The 20,904-nt window shown below is 48.1% G+C and overlaps 1 protein-coding gene across 1 annotated transcript in view; it reads right to left on the minus strand.

The window, feature by feature from the left end:
• FRMPD1 (FERM and PDZ domain containing 1) overlaps positions 1-19,289 on the minus strand; it is a 71,176-nt gene extending 51,887 nt beyond the window's left edge. The window contains exon 1 of the mRNA XM_090039080.1: positions 19,182-19,289. The gene's annotated coding sequence lies outside the window, so the exon portion shown is untranslated. The remainder of the gene's footprint in view (positions 1-19,181) is intronic.
• Between the last annotated feature and the right edge of the window lie 1,615 nt (positions 19,290-20,904).

Genomic DNA, 20,904 nt, shown 5'->3' on the forward strand with positions numbered 1-20,904 from the left:
ACCTTGGCCATGCTGTCACCAGGGACACACAAGCTTTTTTGAAAACAAGTGGTCTGCGACACAGGCCTCACACAACAGGTCATTTTCCTTTGGCTTGGCACCTCGGTTGCCTGGCCTGAACAGAACATCTCTGTCCCTGTCCATTGCCTCGGTGCATGAGATGGACTGAGGCAATGGACAGGGACATAGATTTTCCGTTTACCTCGCTGAGTCCCCTGCCTGCTAATGGATAGCTCGCTTCTTCACCACTGCCTGCGAATGGAAGGGAAGAACCACTTGCCCTCATTGTTGACAATCCCAGAACAAAAGCATGAGGTAATTCCCCAAACACAGCAGCCCACATGATGCTGAAACCCACATTGATCTGGCTGAGTTGACTATAGCTGTGCCTGTGCCAGCAAGGGGACTCAAGGGGTCTCCTGTCCTCCTTAGTGAATGGTATCAGTGTAACATAGCCACATTTCTTTTCACTGGCTTAGCTGAGCACTTTGCAGTGTCTAGGGCATTTATGTTTACACCCCCTCTGGGAGGCAGGGCACTACTATTACCTCTGTGGTGGCAATAGGAATCAAGGCACAAAGAAACCAAGTTAAGGCATTTAGCTTGCCCCAAGAATTAAAATTCTCAGAAACTACATTTATCTGCCTCCAAACCCAAAGACAACTACATCGCACAGGCACTTACGTCTTCACATGTAAAATCCCTGGGTGCTTAAAGCCACCCAGGACCTAGTTCACATCTAAGCCTGTTGGGACCCACAGACTCATTGTCCCTCTGCTTATCCCATCTACAGAGCCTGACCTGGCACTTAGGCTTAGAGCATACCTACTGGGCTAGCACCCTTTCCTCTTGCATGGAGGTCATCACCCCTTTCCCCAAGTGGTTCAGTGGTTCTGCATCTAAGCAGGATGTTAGAGGCAGGGGTTCAATTTCATCCTCTGCCAGATGGCACCTAAAGCTACATCTCCTTCTGCTCAAGAGAGCATCCAAGTGCTGGGGTACACAGCAGTAGTGGCAGGGGTACTCTAGTGCCACTATGCACAGAAAAGCCAATCACTGGTCCAAAGAAAGAGAGGTGACTGTGGGGGATTTTGCCTTCCTCTGTAGTGGGGGGCATGCTTCTCTTCCTTGAATCTTTCAAGTGTATTTTAACAAACTATTTTTGTCCTTAGTGGAAGGATATTGCTAGTGTCCTTGTCCAACTGTTTTACTTGTAGCAGGTTAGGGTGTTCTTGGTGTTTTGAGGCACTATGCCTGGTAGTTCGGCAACAAGGCTGCTTGTGGATTTTTAAGAACAGGTTACACACACACTTGTATACGATAGTTTAATTAGGGAAGATAGAGAAGAAGTTGGATTAGATGACCTCCTAAGGTCCCTTCCAGACCTACTTTTCTATGATTGTATACCACTCTCCAGCCAGCGCTTAGGATACTCACCTGTCCTTTCTTCACCAAATGCTTTAAGTAAAACATTCAGTGCAACTAGGACTGGAACTCAGGTCTCCCCACATCAGCTGAGCTTGTTACTGCCAGGCCATGGTGCTTGCTTGATGTTTCTCTATAACTGTATGAGAATGTATTATTCTACACATGGTGAGAACAGTTCCCACAAGAAGGAATATGCTGCACAGTGCCAAAAACCTGGAAGATAAGGCAGGCTCCTCAGAAGAGATAGGGGAAGTGTGGTTCCACATCCTCTTCAGGCAGAGTAGGAACCAGAACCCAGATCTCCTATACCCTGGGAGAGTGCTGACCGCAGAGATATTGGATAAGGGATGGAGGGGGGCCACTGGCACCACTATGAGTCATGTTCTGCAAGGAAGGAAAGGACTGAGGCACCCAACTACAGGTGTGGGCTTTGGGCTGTGAATCCTGAATGGACAGATCAGCATAGAATCAAAGAATCATAGAAGTTGGGTCGGAAGGGACCTTGTAGATCTTCAAGTCTGACCCCCTGCCAGGGCAGGAGAAAAACTGGGCTCAAATGATCCCAGCTAGGTAGGCATCAAGCCTCCTCTTAAAGACCCCCAAGTGCCCCCTGGAAGGCTACATCCTGAATAAGGCAGAGAAATAAGACCCATCCCGCTCCAGTATTTCATGGGTGGCTCCCAGTCTATGTGTTAGCTTCACAGAGTCCCTTTCTGATGCCCCTAGCTTATGGACCTACCTATGGTCTGTGGATTTCATGAGCCAACTAGAAGTGAGGCGACATGACTGGGGGCACTACACCCATTACATCAGGGGTGTCAAAATATGGCCCACAGACCACTATAATCTGGCCTGCAGTGCTGCATAGGGGTCTTGGATTGGTGTGTTGCATGCAGCACATGCTGGCTCTGGCCTTTTTTGGTGCATGTGATGTGCAGAGCCCATCTGGCAAAGGCTGCATGTGGCACAGGGGCTGGGGCTGGAGTTGCATCTGATGCATGCCCTGCACACTGGATCCAGGGCTGGTCTGGATCAGACCCACAGACCAGTTCCACATGCAGGGGCAATCAGGCATCATGTGAGATCAGGGCTGGTGTGTGCTCCATGTGGAGTGTGCACTTGAAGCTGGTGCACATGCTGCAAGCAGCACACAGTGGGTTGGCAATCCAGGCCCATGCCGCTTACCCGGCCAGAGGAGTTTGACATACCTGCACTACATCCTTCCACACTTAACTAAACATGACTTGCTTAAGGACAAGCAGTGAGTCTGGAGTGGCAGCCAACTGCACCCGCATTTCCTGCTTTCTTAGACTAGTGCCCTGCTCATGAGGCCATATCAAATGTCCCATATGCACACACTGCACAGCCCCTTCCCTTGTTTGCCATGCCAACCAGTGTCTACTGTACCCAATTCCAGTGAGCTTGTAATTACACAGGGTGCGTGGAGGTGACATCTACTAAGGCTGAATTAAAGGCTCTTTAGAGCCCGGTCCTCCCACTTACCACAAAAGAGAAGCCCGGATCCAACAGGGCCACATTCTTCAAAGGGAGCAGGCACACTTTATTTTCTGATGACCCCACTGGCGATGTGTAGGGGGTGCATGTGGGTGCACATGCACCCTGAGCTTGGTGGTGCACCCCCTGCAAAAAAGTCCACCTGGTCAATCACCTGCTAAGGAACTGAGAGGGGAGGGGGCGTCTCCTGCAAACACAGCTGCAGGTAAGGGAAAAAAGTGGTGTGTGCACAAGAAGGCCACGTTCTAGATTGGTCCCTGCAGCAGAAGCAGGAACCCACTGTTGTAGCCTGTGCTGTGGTCTGCTGTTCTCTAGTGCCACCTGCTTCTTAGAGACTCAGTAGAGCCAGCAGAGGCATTGCACAGACTGCTGCTAATAAACACATGGGAGGGTTCAGCTACTTCTTTTACAAGGGTCTTCTAAACGTGGGGCTCTCCTTTCTTCATTATTCAGGCAGGTCTCAGAGGGCTAATCTCCCCTTTCATGAAGATAGCTTCAAAATGGGCCAGCTTTCAGTCTGGTCTGTACAGATTACACTACTGGTGCCTGTTCTGGGCTCAAACTTCAGCCAGCATCTTGCACTGTAGTTCTGCCTTCAGAGGCCAGCCACTGTTGACTGCATCTTGGAGACAAAGCATTACCTCTAGGGCCTTTCTTGTAGATGAAGAAAAGATACATTCTTTTGGAGACTCCCCAAAAGATGGTTTTAACCCTACTGCTCTGGCTTGCTTCCCTTTAAGGAACTTTCGGTTCCATCTCAATGGAAACAGTCTGTGCCCCAGGAAATAACTTTATAAATCCTTTCAACTGTGTTTTTGCCAGGCATACACAAATGTACCTCTAATTTTTCCAGAGATGCAATATGCCTTATGTGACTTCACAAACATGCTTTGCAGGTGATGCAGCCAACATGTGGACATCACGAAGAGGTTGGTGAAAAGGGTTACATGCCATCAGAGATCCCAGATTCTCCCTGCTGGCAAAACAAATGCACCAGCACGTCTATCGATCTACCTCAGCCATTACATTGAAAATCTGAGTGAAAGAGGTCTACAAGTATGACTTTTTTTGATGGTTCCTCTACAGAAGGAATGCAGGATTCCACTTGATCTCACCCATAGGGAGCCTGGGCATCTCAGCATTATTATTAGTGTCCATAGGCCCAAGCTGCGTTCAGGACCCCACTGTGCTAAACGTTGCTCCCATATGTAGTAAGAGAAGCAGTCTCAGTGAGAAACCCAGACAAAGAATGGAAGAAAGGAAGTACTATCCTGATGTTATAAGTGGGGATCTGAAGACCGACACATACGTGGTCACACAAGAAGTCTGTGGCAGCCAGGAATGGAACCCAGCTCTCCTGTGTGCCAAGTCAGTGACTTCACTGCCAGGTCCCCCTCCCTCTCACAGCATTTGTAGTCACAGAGGTGTCCATTTCTGTATCAGTCACCAAATTACTACAATGCAGACCTAAGTACCAGAGGGAGCTACCCCATGTAGAGAAGTTTATGAAGCTACTACAGCTATGTCCTTTCAACTTGGTTTTAGAGCCAGAGACCTAGGCCTCCACTTCCCCTGCTCAGCTACCCAGCAAAGGGCCTTGCTTCACTATTCCATCCTCTGGACAAACACAGGCAACATACTAAGGCAGTACTTCCCAAACTTTTCCTCAATATGACCCCATTTATGGCATCATTTCCTCAGCATGGCCCCTCACTCCCAACCCACAGCCCCCCACCCCTGCAACCCCATCCACTGGTGTTGAGACCCCATTTGGGGCTGTGACTCACAGTTCGGGAACTGCTGTACTAAGGGATATCAAGCATACAACCCACAAGCCAGGTCCAGCCCCTGAAGCCTCTCTATTCAGCCTACTGGGCCGCCAGTGAGCTGCCGGAAGTTGGGGGACATGGTCTGTTTGCAGGATCCAGGGTCCTTTGGCCTTGTTGGGAATGGTCATTGGTGGCAAGCATGGGTCACCGCTGCCACCACTGGAGTTGTTCTCTGGATTCACTGCCACTGCTGGACCCCTCAAGCCATCATCACAGTGGCCACCGTGACAGCCCTCACACCCTGGGCTTTATTCAGCCCACAAGGAGACTCGTGGTCTGGATCTGTCCTGGGACCCCAGGTGAGTTTGACACTCCTGCATTAAAGGGATATGCCAATAACCCTAGATGCTGCTGGAACTGGCAACAAGAGTTTCTTGAATGTCAGGAGCTCTCTGAATGATGCCTCTGCTGCTGATGCTTTTCCTTTGCAGGAGACCATAAACATCACATGCAGGAGTGATTGTAAAACAGTATCCTTAAAAAAAATCACAACAGACCTCAGTCCAATGCAAATGAGCAGGATGTTTAAAAAGAAGCTAATGGTAATAAGATCTTATTTTTTTCAGAGGCCCGAGAAGGACTGACAGGCTGCGAGTCAAGGTTCTAATTTCTGTTACACCCCAGTAAGTCCATAATGACTCCCCCACCTTCTGGGGGGACTGCCATGCTTTCTCGGGTCTCACTTGAATCAGAGGCCGGAGTGGCAAGATTAAACCAGTACCTCCTAGAACAGGCAGCATGGACCTGGGCTCATCCATGTCATCACAGAAAGGAGCTACTTTTTCAACTTTCTTTACTCTCTTCTACTTACTGGGGGATACAGCCAGTACTTCAGCTTGATGGATGAATAGAGGTGATGAATTTTGGAAGAAGAGTCTATTCCATGTTCAGAGCTGAGAGGTTAGAAATGGCCTTATTCTCCACTCATTCAGGCCCCTTATGTTCTTCAGGTGCAAGGGTGCTGCTCACACCAGGGAAGCCACCCCCCCGGAACACATGGCTCAGACATTACCAAATCTCTCTAATAGGATTAGCATCTATTTAGCATAGTTTAACCTCTGGGTGATTACGTCAGCCACTTATCTGATCATTTCTGATGGCTTTACTTCAATCGCCTCAGTATCACGAAACAGTTGGTTTTGAAAGTGTGGAAGCTGTGGCTGTGATCCCCTGTACTTCAAACTGGCTAATTATCATCAGTCTTCCAGCCCAGCTCATTTTCCTATAAAAAGAAACGACGCAGCTAAAGATGAAAAAGCTTCCATTTGGCAAATAGCTGGGACAAGATAGCTCTGAACTACAGGAGACGGTCACCGAGCCGTTATCCCAATTATGAGGAAGAGTTAATGTAGTTCATCTTCATTACAGCTGTCAAAATCAGCAGCCTAAAATCCCAATGCAATTCCGGTCATTGAGGCCATCTGTTAGCAGTACTGCTTCTGCTCTGTGCAGTGTCCACACTGAAGTCACATGCATAACACACATCCACACCCTCTCCCAAGCCAGTTCTAAAAGAAGGTGGCCTTAGAAAAATATTGCCTGATGGGTGTTAAACAGTAGCAGTGTTTGTGCATTAAGTACTGTTCCTGCAGATCTCGTTATACTGCATACTCCTCAAATAGCTGGCAGAGGCCCCTATGACAGAAGACTCTGTAGCTGCATAAAACTTCATTGTTGTCCTGTTGGAAGAGGAGGAGCCCAGATGTGTGCAAGCCAATGGTGGGAGGGCTCTAAAGAAATAGGTGCCGACTCTGAGAGGAGTCAACATACGTGAAAGCCAATTATGGGGGAGGCCTCTGGGTGGGCTTGAATGGATTGGCAATGACTGGAATGAAACAAGAAAAAGATATGATCATTCTTCCCCTGGCATTTACAATCCTTTTTTTTTCCTCCAGGGGACAAATGTGCTCCCTGAAACATCCAAAGCAAATCAGCTTTAGGTAGGAGGAATCTCATGGACAGCCAACTATCCAGAAAGTCTTCCCCATGCAGGGAAAGTGAGGCCAACAGTGATGTTGCTGAAAAGCAGGGAAGGCCACTGCTGAGGTCTTGCATTGGAGGGTACATTTGATCAGACCCTGTATGCATTGGTGTCCAATGGAGGGGCAAGTGAAGGTCTGAAAGAGCATGAGTGTATGTTTCTGGCAGTGTCATGGACAACACAAAGGTGGAAAGTAATGCACAAGTCTTTGCTATTCCCTTCTGGGTTTCCTGCTGTGCAGTTGCTATGTGGCTGGGGCATGTCACGCTGTAACCTGAACCGTCACCGAGGGCAGGGTGTTTTTTTTTGCTTCATAGAAATAACAAATTCTCATTTCAGTGGAAAAGTACAAATCCCTGTTGGAACAGACTACTGAAGCTATGGGGCGGGGAGAGGGAAGGGAGACAAGGGACACTTTATTTCTCATTTCTTGTGGGGCTAAACTATAGCTAGCCACACGTGGGCTTGTTTAGGACTGTTGCTAAAGAAAGCCTTGTGGTACCTGCCTGCCGCCAAGTAGGCATATCTGGGTTTAATTAACTGTACTGTGCAGGCAGGGGCACAAGGCAGTGGCATGTCAGGGCAGTGGCGACTTCCAGTTGTGCTGCCACTGTGATTGTGTGGCTGCAGTGGCAGCTGCTATTGTTCTGCCCTCCTCCAAGTCAGCACTCAAGCCTGCTGGCCCAGTCACTCTACCCTAATATGCTACTGCTCCAGGTGTGGGGATCCTCGTCTGATGAACTCTGTCACATTGAGCCTGAACCACCCAACTGACTCCCCTAGATCTAGCATAGTGGGGCAAAACTGCCTCAGAGCTGTTTTATGCTTCAATAAAGAGGAATGTGCTCAGCACATGGGGTGTAGTTAAGCTCCTGCCCAGTTCCTTCCCCCCCACCCCCAGCCCCACCAGTGAGAATTAACTAACTGTGCTTTGGTAATCCTTAGGAGGCATCCAGAAAGAGCCACCAAAGAGTCACAGAGTTGAAGATGTGAGGCCAGATTCTGGTACAGTTCCACTGAAAACAAGAGGGCCAAGCAGCTTCACACCCTCTGAGGAGTTGACCTTGAGTGCTTGAACAACACTGGTTACAGATTCAAAATAATATGAATTGAATAGAACTGATCTGTGTGTTCACTGGTGAGTCAGGGCACAAAGCACCAAGTCAAAACACTCACACAGGTTCAAGTGCATAGGGAGTGACCACTTTGTACTGGTTGAAGTGTCCTGGTCACATGCCCTCTTTCCTAGCTATGAGCTGCAATAATCAAGCCTGGAAGTTAGAAACCAGGCCAGCTGATGGCAGGGAGTGCAGGGTTTGCATGGAAGAGAAACCAGCAGAAGTAGAACTGTGCTGTGGGAGGGCTTGGAATGTGAGGGTAGAGGGATGCTATGGGAAAGGGGGGTGCTCCAAAGTGCTCCCTTAGGTTGGGTATGGCCTCAGCAATTCTTCATCCAGATGCTGGTTTTAGCTGGGAGAAGTACCGTTTCTCCTGAGAAAGTCCTAAACAAGGGAAAGCCAAGAAAATAAATTGCTTCCATATGCTTTTCACAGCTGCAAGGACTTCTGTAGCCCAGCACCTATACAGCTCTCTGGTTGTGAGACTCCTATATCCCTGAACCCAATGTGCTTCTGACCTTCCAGGGGGGTACAACATATGCTTGGCGAGAGAAACACCCCCCCACAAACTATACCCCCATACTCTGCATATAATACAACTCCACAATAATTAGATTCCAACAAAATTTATAAATTTGTTATAATTTTCTAGGAAAAGAACTTAATTGTTGGAAGTCTGCTTTGAATTTGTCCCCCTCCTACTACTATAGCAGGGAAAATAAATTTGTGGGGGGGGGGAAATCAAGTGGCTCCCTTGCCCTGTGCCCCCAGCTTCTTCCCCAGCTCCTTCCTTCACCCCTTACTGTCAGACCCTGCTGTCCCTGAGCACATGGAAATGACAGCCAAATTTGAAGACAGCGAGCTTGAAATAAACATGCTTGTAGTAATTTTCAGATAGAGCTAGTATTGAGCCAAAAGCAGACATAATCTGCCTACAAAAATGTGGTATACCAGAGGAGAAGGATTATAAACACTCTGAGAATAGGCGGAGATGGGAACCATCTTGGTGGTCAGGGATAAATGAGAACAAAATGGCAGCAATATTAGTCAAGAAATCAGAGCTGAGAGCAAAGCAGGTTGAAGTCATTAGTGACAGTCATTAGAAATTGTCAATATATAAGCACTACGGGAGAAGGAGGGAAGGAACATGCTACTCAGAAACTTAACAGTTTATGTAGTTGAAGGGAGACCACACATAATAGCAGGGGATTTCAGTTATATCAAAGTGGGCAACAGAAATGGGGAAGGAGGAAATGGAGCTTTAGACAGGTCATCCAGACTGTTAAGAAATATAATAGAAGAGCTGCTAAGAGATGTGAGGGCAGGGAAGAAAGTTTTCACTAGGACTGACCCCAGTGGAAAGAAACACTCAATAATTGACTCTGTGTCTGTATCAAAATAAATATGGATAAGGAAGAAAGAAACCGTACATGTGATTTTTAGTGATCACTGGATGCTGAAGGTAGAAACAAGCCTTGGTAAGAGTCCCATGAGAGAGATGGGGCTGTGGAAATAATGTGTGCAGCTGTTACAAGATGAAGAGATATGTCAAGTGTACATAAGACCATATGAAAAGTGGCAAAACACTGATGAGATATTTCAGAAATACCAGAGAATGGTGGATGATTGTGAAGAAGAGGACAGGAGAATTCATGAGAAAGGAAGGCCAAAGTTGCATGGGAAAAAGAACAAAAGAACTGCACAGAAAGATGCAGGAGCTGCTCAAAAAAAAGCTGCGGAAGGAAGAAAGGTATGAAAAGAGCTAAAAGAAATGATGCAAGAATTAGAAACTTGGTTTAAAAGAAAGACAGAGCAACCATTCTTAGTACAAGCATCCTGGGTAGGGAAAAACGAAGAGTGCTCCTGATACTTTTTGGCTAGAGTGAAGACAGCAAAAGGAGAGCTTAAAGCAGTACAGGAAGGTGGTGGTAGCCGGGTGGAAAAGCAGGAGTGCTGGAGGCGGTGAGAAAATTTTGTGTAGACCTATACCAGAAGGAGGAAACAGACAGGAAGAAGATGAAGGATTTGCTGGGAGATATTGAAATGAAAGTAGAGCAGGAGGAAGCAAAGACGACAGAAGACAAGATAAGCTTAAAAGAAGTTGAGTGAGGCTTAAAAACCTTTAAAAGAGGGAAATCACCAGAAGCAGACAGACTGCCTATGGAATTTTACAAAAAGTTTGGGGAACTTGGAAGCATTCAAGTAAATAGCAGAAATAGGAGAGGCAGCAAAAGATTTCACATGAGGTGTTGTGATCTTGCTCTTTAAGAAAAGGGGCGAAGGACATAGGCAGAGGGAGAAAAAATCTGGGGGGGGAGGGGGCTGAGCATGTGCATACACTCCCCCTCCCCACACCCAGCAGCTAAGTCTGTGGGGGAAGGGGCAGGGGGAGAGGAAAGGACCATGGAAGGGCAGATGGAGGCCCCTGTAGTGAGGGAGGGAGTGGAGCTGGGCCAGGGGTAGGGGCAAGGGCTGGGGTGAATGGGGGCCCACCGCAGCTCTGGCCGCTTGTCCATGAGGGCACAGGATCTGTGCGGAGGGGATGGGAGAGTCAGGCTGCAGCTGCGGGCTGGGGCCAGGACCTGGGCTGCCCTCGGGGCAGGTGGTGGCAGTGCTCGGAGAGGGGCTATGGAAGGGGGCTGCAGCCACCCCAAATTTCGCCACAGACTGCCCCCCCCACCCCCATGGCTCCCTCCCAGCACTGCTGCTGCCTTCCCTGAGTGCAGCACAGCACAGCCCCTGGCTCCCGCCCACAGCTGGAGCCCGCCCAACCCACCCCACCCAGATCCGGGGCACACACCCCTCCCTCATGCCTTCCTAGATGAGCCTTGGAAGTAGTGATGGGAGCTGTCCCTCTCCCCACTCCCCCAAACTCTTTGTGCCCCCTGGACGAGCTGTGGCCACACCTGCCCCAGTTGGGCAGCGCCTACCCCAGCCCCAGTTCCAGCCCCGCTTCCTCCCTCACCGCAGGGGAGCGTTGATCTGCCTCCCCACACCCCTTCCCCCACAGACTTACCAGCTGGATGCAGCTATATCGAAAACTGGATCGGTATTGGCCCATATGCATCCTTAAAAATCAGCCATCAGTATCGGGCCCCAAAGTCTCTATCAGTGCACCGCTAACTAAAACATGCAGTGGAGTATAATGAACAAACTGGGGCTAAATTAAACAAAACTGAAAGTGGGAAACTGAAGGGACCTATAGAAACTTGGACTACAAGTAGTAGAGGGAGAGATCAAGTTCTAGGGTTCCCAGTCAAGGCAGAAGGGAAAGGAAATCAACTGCGGGATAAGCTGACAGCAAGTGTATGATACGTATTACGCTTGTGGATAGGAAGAATATTGTCTTTTGCTGGAAAAGTGGTGGCAGTTAAGGCGGTGCTACTGCTGATCATTTTGTACACTGGAATTGTGCTTCCATAGTCATAGCAGCAGTACGTGAAAATGCAACAGGAAAATGAGCGTGTTCTTTTAGAAAATGAAATGAGAAAGACTAACCAGAATGGAACCGTATAAAGCAAGAGAAAAATGGGGATGCCAGACACAGGGTTGTTCATTTACACAAACTACATAAGTGCAGTATATAAAGCAGCAACAGAAGGGGAAGAGAAAGCAGCATGCTTTAACTGATTTTTGGCAGGTATGATCTTGAGAAGATGGGGAATGTATGGGGGCTCTTAGAAGAAGCCAAGGGCATGGCAACCTCCTGCTCATTACTTAAGAATGGAATGTTTTATAATGTTTTATAAGGATATACAAAATAGGAGAGATGGGGCAGGAGGTCCTGAAAGATCTCAAGAAGCTGACAAAATTGAGAAAGAGAATGGCATTGGCGGGGGACCTTAGAGAAAGCCAAGTGAAAAAGGTGTGGAGGGAGGTGGCTGACGAATGGCAGAAAGGGGAGTATGCTGATCTAGCACGGCTGCTCATATAAAATATTTCTGTACAACAAAGACAGAGCTTGGAGAGAACAACAAAGCAGCCAAGGGAGAGGTGCATGGATGAAGAAATGGTGGGATGTGTTTTGGAAGTATGCAGATGTAGAGGTTGTGTGGAAAAGGGTACATTGTTTTTTTTCAAGGGTGGTTTTTGTTGTTTTTTTTTTTTGGGGGGGGGGGGGGGGGGGGGAAAGATGTGTGTCACAAAAATAAGCCAGTCTATAACAGGGATCAACTCCAAGGGTGGCCATGATGCCCCTGGAGCCCCTTCAGCCCTTGTCAGCCTAGCTCTCTCTGGGCACTCACCTCTTCTCCTCACTTGCCATGCCTTAATGAAATTATACTTTCAGAAAAGGGAGGCTATCCCAGGGCTTCCCAAGTTAGATCTCCTCATGAGCACTGGTGTTGCTGCTCATCGCCTTACTGACTAATTACATCGGCTCCATCCTCCCTCCATACCACACAGGTGTTACTCATTCCTTTCTCTCTCTCTCCTGCTCCTAACACCTTTCTCAGGCTATGGGCCCCCTGGCCCTGCTGCTACAAGCCCCTCTGGGCTATGGGCTCTTGGCCACAGTCCTCGCCCTTCTTGGGCTACAGGCTCCTTGGCCTCCTCAGTCTCCGGCTCTGACCCCTGGTTTTTGGCCCCTCTCTCTTGGCCCCAGCCCAGTAAAACTCATTGGCTCCCCTGGCCCTGCCAGTCTCTGGCTGTGGCCCTCCTTGACCTTCAGCCTCTACCTCTGGGCCCTGGCCCCACTCCTTTTTGCCAGTCTCTTCGCTCCCAGGCCTGTTGGACCTTCTTCTCTTTTTAGTCCCTTCCTCAAGCCTCCAGAGTTGTTTACCAAAGCTCAGATGTTACCCAGGAGCCCTGCTGCAAGGAGCTTCTCTCTTTGTGGTTCTCGGGGTTAGACTGCCTGACCAGCTCAGGCCTTAAGCTTATATCAGGGGTAGGCAACCCCCAGCACAGATGCCAGAGTGCGGCACACAAAGGCATTTTGCTTGGCATGTGTGCCTTGGGGCAGATGGAAGGTAAGGGGCTGGGGCCAGGGCTGCGTTGCCACAACAAGGATTGGGCTCCTTGCAGCTCCTCCTCTGTCTACCCCTGGCATGCCAATATCTTACAAGTTGAGCTTGCAGGTGTTTTGGCACTCTGCTCAAAAACACTGCCAAACCCTGACTTACATGCTTTAAGTCTGGCCCCCTTCTGGTCAGGGGATTCTACCTGCAGACTGCTTCTCAGGCAGCATGCCTTTAAATGAGCAGCTTTAAACGTTTTTTCTACATACCTCGAGGTACCAGGAACAGCTTGTGAACGCTGCTATGCCGGGGCAGATGCAGCATCCCAAGGGGGGGACCCTTCCACATGCTCAGTGGCAAACCCAGAAGTACTTCTAGTCCACTTCTGCACTTCTGGGTCCACTGCCAACGGCGCAGCCAGCTTGGCAATCAGACCCAGGAGGCACCAGTCACCGAGCCGGGAGGACGTGGGAGGGGCCCCTGGCATGCTCCCCGGCAGACCTGGAAGTGGATCAGAAGTGTTTCAGGTCCACTTCCAGATCTGCTGCCGAGCACACTGGGGTCCCCCCCACACTCCTGTGGGATGCTCCATCCAACCCACCATCTCAGCATTCATGAGCTGCCTGGTACCTCAAGGTATGTAGAAAAAACATTTAAAGCTGTGTCTATGTTCAAATTGCTGAATCTTTCCAAATCAATTTGGAGGGTTCCGATTTGATTCAGAGAGATTAAAGGGTCTCCTGATTCGATTTGGATTCGGAGATTCGGCCACCAAATTGGGCCAAATCTCTGCTGAATTGAATCAGGGACCAAAGCTTCGCACAGCCCTACTAACTGGTCACTTTTCAGGATGGAGGGAGGTCAAAAGTAGGGTGCAGCAAGGATCTGTGCTGGGCCCAATTTTGTTCAACATTTTCATCAATGATCTGGAAAATGGGGGTGCAGAGTGAAATGAAAGTTTGCAGATCATACCAATTATTCCGGGCAGTTAAATCCCAAACTAACAGAGAGGAGCTGCAGAAAGACTCTCACCAAGCTAAGTGAATAGGCAAAAAAATGGCAGATGAACTTCACTGTCAACAAGTACAAGGTAATGCACATGGGGAACAATAACCTCAACTATATGTACACAATGGTCAGTTCTGAATTAGCTGTTATGACTTGGTGAAAAAAACCTTGGAGTCATTGTAGATAGCTCTTTAAAAATACTCAATGTGCAGTGACAACTAAATAAATCCAATAATATATTGAGCATCATTAAGAAGGGAAATGAAACAATTACAAAAAAGAGAATATCATCATGCTGTTGCAGTGGTTCTTAACCTTTGGTACCTTATGTACCACCTGCCAATTGATGCAGCAAAAGCGAAACCAGAAGTCCCACTGTGACACTTCCGGTTTCGCTGCCACAAGCCGAGTCCCACTTTTTCCTTGCAGACCACAGCCTGGGGCAAAGCAGCTTACACGGGACTCCCCTCTCTGTCCCTTGCACACTGATGCCAGGGAGCGAAAGCCCCAGTGTACCAGATGGCTGGAACTTCTGGCTTAAACAAGCAAAGATGCCTCCAACCTGCCAGGCGGGGGGGCAAGCCAAACTCAAAATGTGGTACCCATGCACCCCCTGTCCATGTCTTGTATACCCCCTGGGATACACTACCACAGGTTGAGAAACAAGTATATACAAATCCGTGGTATGGCCACATCTAGAATACTATGTGAAGTTTTGGTCTCCACATCTCCAAAAGGATGTAGTATAAGCAGAAAAGGTGCAAAGAAGGATAACTAAAATGATCAGGGGTATGAAGCAGTTGCTGTACCAGCAGAGACTAAAAAGGCTGGGACTATTATGTTTAGAAAGAAGACGGCTGAGTGGGAATATGAAAGAAGTCTATAAAATCATGAAGGGTGTGAACAAAGTGAACAGGGAACTGTTGCTCATCAAGTCCCTGAATACTAGAATGAGGGGTCACCCACTGAAATTAATAAGTGATGTTCAAAGCTAACAAGTGAAGGTACATTTTTATCCAACATGTACTTAACTTGTCATAGGAGGGGGTTGAGGCAGACAGCATAGCCAGGTTCAAAAAAGGGACTAGACAAATTCAACAGTTATTAACAGATATATCATCCATGAACAGAATGGTTGGAGATGTTTGCTCTGGCATCTCTAAACCAACAATGATGGATGCCAGGGAGGTAATGAATACGGGACAGATCATTCTAGATCAACCTGGCTCTGTGCTCTCCCTCTAAAGCATCTACCCCGGCCATGGTCTGGCCCAGTACGGCACTTCTTAAGTTGTTTTCAGATGAACCTTTAATCTTTCTCCCACACTTCATGTGTGGGAAAAGCTGCCCTGATGCCCTGTAAAGCCATCTCATTGTCCTCCTTCAGATTTCTCCTTCAAATCTCCCGTGTCATGGTACCTATAAGACACTTGACAATAGTCAGGATCCTGGTTTGCTGAGACCACTGACCACTGCTGTCTCATCATTGTTTGTTTCTATACCCATCTGGCGTCTTGTCTTATGCTAAGATGATAATCTGTTCAAAGGCACAGACAGTCTTTTATTCTGCATGTGTTCAGCACCTCAAGCTCAGAGGTCCTGGTCTGCGACTAGGGATCCTAATGTGATGCCCATGATAAACACCATCACCAACTCCCTCTTGCTGGAAAGGAAAAAAGTGTGCCTGAACCTAAGAGACAAGAGAGCAACAGTGGAGCTCTCTGTCACCTGATCAGGAATGTATGCCAGGGCTCTTGCCACCTGTCCTGGGCAAACCTCACCAATGCCTGTCAGATACACAAGGGCCCTGCCTATTTATGCATGTTATTAAACCAACAAGCTACACAAGGGTTGCCAAAGTCTCACTGGACCTAATTGAAAGTGAATGATCTCTTCTATTCCCAGCCAGAATAGGGGACCTTCTCTCCACTTCTGTTCAGATGTGCCTGTCCCATTCCATCACACTTTCCTTTATGTTCTAATATGGTAGTGTCTCTTCAGGCCTTGAGGTATTTAATGACTGAAGTAGTTATAAAATGAAAGGCTTGGGACAGAATGTGCTCAGAATTTTCGAACTGAACAATCATTTTAGTGAAAGCCACATCCTAGCCTAGCTAATATATTTAGACACAAAAGAGAACACGAGGAGGGGAGAAATAAGAATAGCTCCACTCAGTGTCCATTAGAAATGAACTACAGAAAATTATAAACAAAATGTTCAAGGTGGGGAGAAGGATGGGGGAAATCAATAAGTTTCCTTCTAGATAGGCATATTTTTAGAAGAGAAAGCTGTGTGGAAGTGTGAGAGACTTAAAATCCTTAGACAATATCTATCTGCATGAGAATTGCAAATTTCTAGGGGATTTTTTTTCTTGTTCCTGACTCATCTGTCCTTACTAACCTTCCTCGCTGAGATGATCAACAGGCACCTTCTCTGACTGCAAATGGTTCTCTCGCCCTGTAGCCCACTGCACAACACAACAAGGGGCAAAGAGTCTGTCAGCAGCAGTTCCATGGTCTTTTTGGACATAGGCAGTGCAAAGGATTATTATGCCAAGTCCCTCTCACTACCCATGGGAACAGTCTCACTGAGATTCAGACAATTACTCCCATTGTAGATTTAATCATGTGTGTAAGTGGTTACAAGATCAGATCAGGGCCATGTAATACATCAGGAAGATTCCTCCACAGCTTTACATGATCTTTATGTTTGGCTGGGATTTCACAGAGTTTCTCTTACTGAGAAACTATAACATACGTAAACTGCCTAGTGTAATAGCTTGTCAGAAAGAGGAAACAAGGAAAGGAAAGGAAAAGGAAAAATTAATGCATTTGAAAAACATTGACATTGCAGTTTCATGTGCATGTTGAGCCATGTCATGGATAGCTTAATGGCTCTCTGGATCTTTTATGATGTCAGGCTCTTTTCAGCATTGTGGTATGTTTTAAGCATGTACTTACATGCTATGGGCTAGTGTCTGCTTAGTAGAACTTTCAGGAGGTAGTTTGCTAAAATCCTAGTAGTGCAAACTCCAGGATAAGTTAGATAGTGCCAGATGTGGAAATACCAGGCACCAGGATTACTAGGTAATGAGTAGCTACCTGCTGAAACAAGGCAGGAAGGGTATCTCTACTAGACAGCTGCAGTCACAATGGGAGCCTCCTTCTCCCAATTCATGCTCAAAGGCACCTATTTTCTATACCAGCTTCTGGCAGGCATAGGATGAAATTGAGAGAGAGATGCTGTTTTCACTTCCTGCCCTTCCTCCATCTCTTTAGTGTTATAGGGTTGGGTGGGGAAGTGTCCTCTCCAACACAGAATCATGCTGATTCCTTTCATTAATCATCCTAGTGCAGCGGTGGGCAAAGTCTGGCCCATGAGACAGATTGGGCCTGCGGCGGACTCCATTTCCCATCAGCCCTGCCCACTGTTGTTATGGCCAGGCAAATACCTCTCATGGCCCCTTACAACAGGACTGAACTTTTGCTCCTTCCTTGTGGGGACCTGGGGAACACAAGCCCATCTCTGACTCTCCCTGGAGGGAACAGCCTGTGGAACAGCTCTCCAGGGGAGCCTTGGTGAAGTCATTTTTTATCTTCATATTTGTCAATTAATTTAGGATGATGATGAACAAATCCAGCTGTGCTCATTATGTTGCGGCAGTTCTTCATCAACACTGACCACACAAATTCTAATCCTTCCTCATTTGCATGGACTTCTTCTGATTCACCTTATTTAACCTGAAAAGAACGAAGGGGGTCTCTGGTTTCTAACCCATGACCTACAGCTGAACAGTCCTAATCAACAGCCCAGAGCACCTATCATCCATAAATCAACATGTGCTATGACTCCTACATGCAAGAGCTCACTAGATTTTCTATCCTCTTTTTATTCCTCTGTAAATCATGTAAGTCACAAGCAGCTGCTCTCTCCAAGAGCCTGCTGTCATCTGAGTAACCATCTTCTAAGCAAAGCACACCTTGGCCCAACAAGTCTGGAGTGAAGCCATGCCAAAAGCCACCAAACACAAGACACTTCGGTGAAAAGGAAACTTCTCAAATTCAAGGTCAGTAATGTCTCACTCAGACAAAGCAGAGGAGACTGCTGTGCAGCCAGGATTTATTTTTGGATGAGAAACGATAACACGACATCACGCTGAAACCCAAATATTTGGTAATGTTGGGTGCTTGCTAGGTAGATGGATCTTGTGGCAGAAACTCAGCCCAGTAAAGTCAGTCTTGAGGAGGAAGTCTTTCAACTTACTTCAGAGGCCACATATACTCTTGGTGCAGCTTGCTTAGCAAACCCATTTTAACATATGTTTCAGACAGCATTAGCAGGTTTTATACAGAACTGACTCAGTAACACAAAGATGCCTCCCATAGCCAAGAAGTGATCATCGTTTTTGAAAATCTAAATCAATAGCAGCCACAAAGCACAATTTATCCATTTGTGCATTGAGCAACAACAATTTCCTCTCTCCTTTGAACTGGCCTCTTGCATGTCAGGAGTGGGGATTTGGGAAGAAACTGATACAGACTGGATCGTAAATTGGAGAATAATTATAAGAGGAAGGACAGAAGGGCTCTGTAGCAAAACATGGTCCAGACAGAAACATAGTGGTGAGCTAATTCTAGAGGTATCACAAGGTACAAGAACCAAACAAACACCCTAGCATGCTCACTTCGGGCATGACAAGCCCCTCTATCATCAGTGAGGCTTATACCACCCTCTGTACTGTGTACACCAGAATTACACGCAGAACAACTTAAAAACTGGATTCTGCAGAGAGGCAAAAACTTTTTTAGCAGATGTCTATCACAGCAGCAGTCAGACTAATATTCTTATTTGATCTGCAAAGGTGACACCAAGAAGACAATCCATTTAAAAACATTTCTCTGTGGCATTGCTAATGCTTAACAGGACAACAGACACTTGTACAGGTTTTGCTGGAAAGCAAACATTTGTAAAGGTTTTGCTGGACAGTGTCACTGCCAGATGATCCCCACCCTGTAGAAAGACAGACATGCACATGCCTTCCATCTCCATGCATGCAAGACCCCAGCCAACAAACTATGCTGCAAAGTAATGTAACGAGGCACAATACGGCAGCCACCATGGTAAAAGAGAGAGGTGGTTGGTTTGAAGTCAGGCAGAAGGCAGGGTAGAAATGCCCCTAACTAGCTACCATCACAAAGAAGCCGGGCTGGAAGGGACCTGTAGAAGTCACCTAGTCAGTCCAGCCTGAAGCAGCACCAGCCCTATCCCAACCATGATATAAATGTAGATACATTTAAAGCATAAAACATGCCAGATCGCTAGAGGGACACATTTAAAGCCACTTACACTCGAATATCACTTCAGCTCGTACGCTGTCCAGACCCGTCCCTGCAAGTGGTGTGTGGCCCTTGGAAAGAAAAGCTCCCAAAGCAGCCTTAAGGACCAGCGCCACAGGACGGCCCCGCACATCTACCGACCAGCTTTCCTCAACATCACAGCCGAAACCTTCCTGCCCTGCGTCTCCGGGAGAGAGAGAAAAACCATTAGGCTGTTGAATATTTTATGCTCCATCCCGCCCTGACTGAGCGTCACAGTCCTGGCTCGGCTGCTGGTGCGCTCGGGGGTCCTTGCCCCCTCGGGACAGAGGAGGAGGCGCCGCGGGCCGGGGGGGAGGGGAGCGGGGCGCAGGCAGGGGCTCGCCCGGGGGAGCTCGGCAGGGCCGGGGCTGGGGCCGGTTACCTGGCGCGGGTGGGCAGCGGGTCCCGGCGCGGCGCAGCGGCGCTGCAGGCAGCCTGCGGGCGGCGGGGCAGGTGCTGCGGGTGCCCTGGGGCGGGGCTCCGCGCGGCCCCGCCTCCGCTCTCCTCAGTGGTAGTTTGCAGAGCGCCGGCTCCTGGAGTCACGGGATGGGCGGGGGGGGGCTCCTCGCTGCTTTCCTTTGCTGGCTGGAGGGTTGTCTTTGAACCCTCCCCGCCCCCCAAGCTGTGCCCGGAGCCTGAGCCCAAAGGCTGGGAAAGCGGGGAGAAGAACTGGAGCAAAATGCAAGGTCAGCTGGTTGGAGGGTGTTGGCATCACTAGGCCTGCACTGCCCCGAGGTAGGGTGGCCATCACACAGGACGGTCGGGTTGTCCTCTATTGATACAAAGCCCTATGCCTTTATGTCCTCTATTTTTCTCTTCCAGAAAAATAGAAGTGTCCATTTTTTGTCTTGGAGAAAAAAAAGAGAGGTGTCCTCTATTTTCTCTCTTGAAGAGACAAGTAGAGGTGTCCTCTATTTTTCTCTCCTGGAGAGAAAAATAGAGGACATAAAGGCATGCGGTTGTGCCTCGGTACAGGACAGAGGAGCAGAAAACTTTGGGGGCCACCCTAGTCCTGGCCTGCTCCTGCTGACTCGCCCCCAAAAGCAGCTGTCTCTAGCTCCCGCTCTGCCACCTGCCACGCACTCTGTCAGGGCTTTCTTTTTTTTCCAACCAACTAAATAGGGAAATGGTTCTTTGCATGCAACAAGAAACTCTCCCTGTGCCTGAAGAAGGGTGTTTGTGCCCGAAAGCTTGCAAAGGACAATTTTCCAACTATTTAGTTGGTCTAATAGAAGATATCACATTTATGCAAAGAACCTTGATGGCTGGCTTTATTCTGCACTATATTCCCCACCCCATGCAATTCCCTTCTCCCCAGGAAGAGCCAAACGAAGCCCGTGTATGCAGCTGAGAAAGCTGCAAATGCTGGAGACCGCTGCCAAGGGCAGTAGAGCAGAGGAAGTGAGTGGTTAGGACCAAGCTATGCAAAGCTGTCTGGGTTGACAGAGAGCCATTAAAAGTGTGACAGAACCTGCAATCATGGGGGGGGGTAGTTTGTAGCCCTCTTGGTCTAAGGACATAAGCAGACCAACCTTTGGGCACAACTGATCTCTTTTATTGAGATGATCTAATAAAAGAGATCAGATTTACCCGAAGAACCTTGTCTGCCACAGAACCTGCAAGGTTGTTTCCCCCCCACTCCATGGGGCAGTGGGGGGGAGTGCAAAAGAAATCCTATGTGGTTTGCAGTGCTTTCCTGAGATTGTCAAGCA

This window comes from Crocodylus siamensis, chromosome 3 (assembly GCF_052110815.1).
Source record: "Crocodylus siamensis isolate JL-2025a chromosome 3, ASM5211081v1, whole genome shotgun sequence".
NCBI classification, from domain to species: Eukaryota; Metazoa; Chordata; order Crocodylia; family Crocodylidae; genus Crocodylus; species Crocodylus siamensis.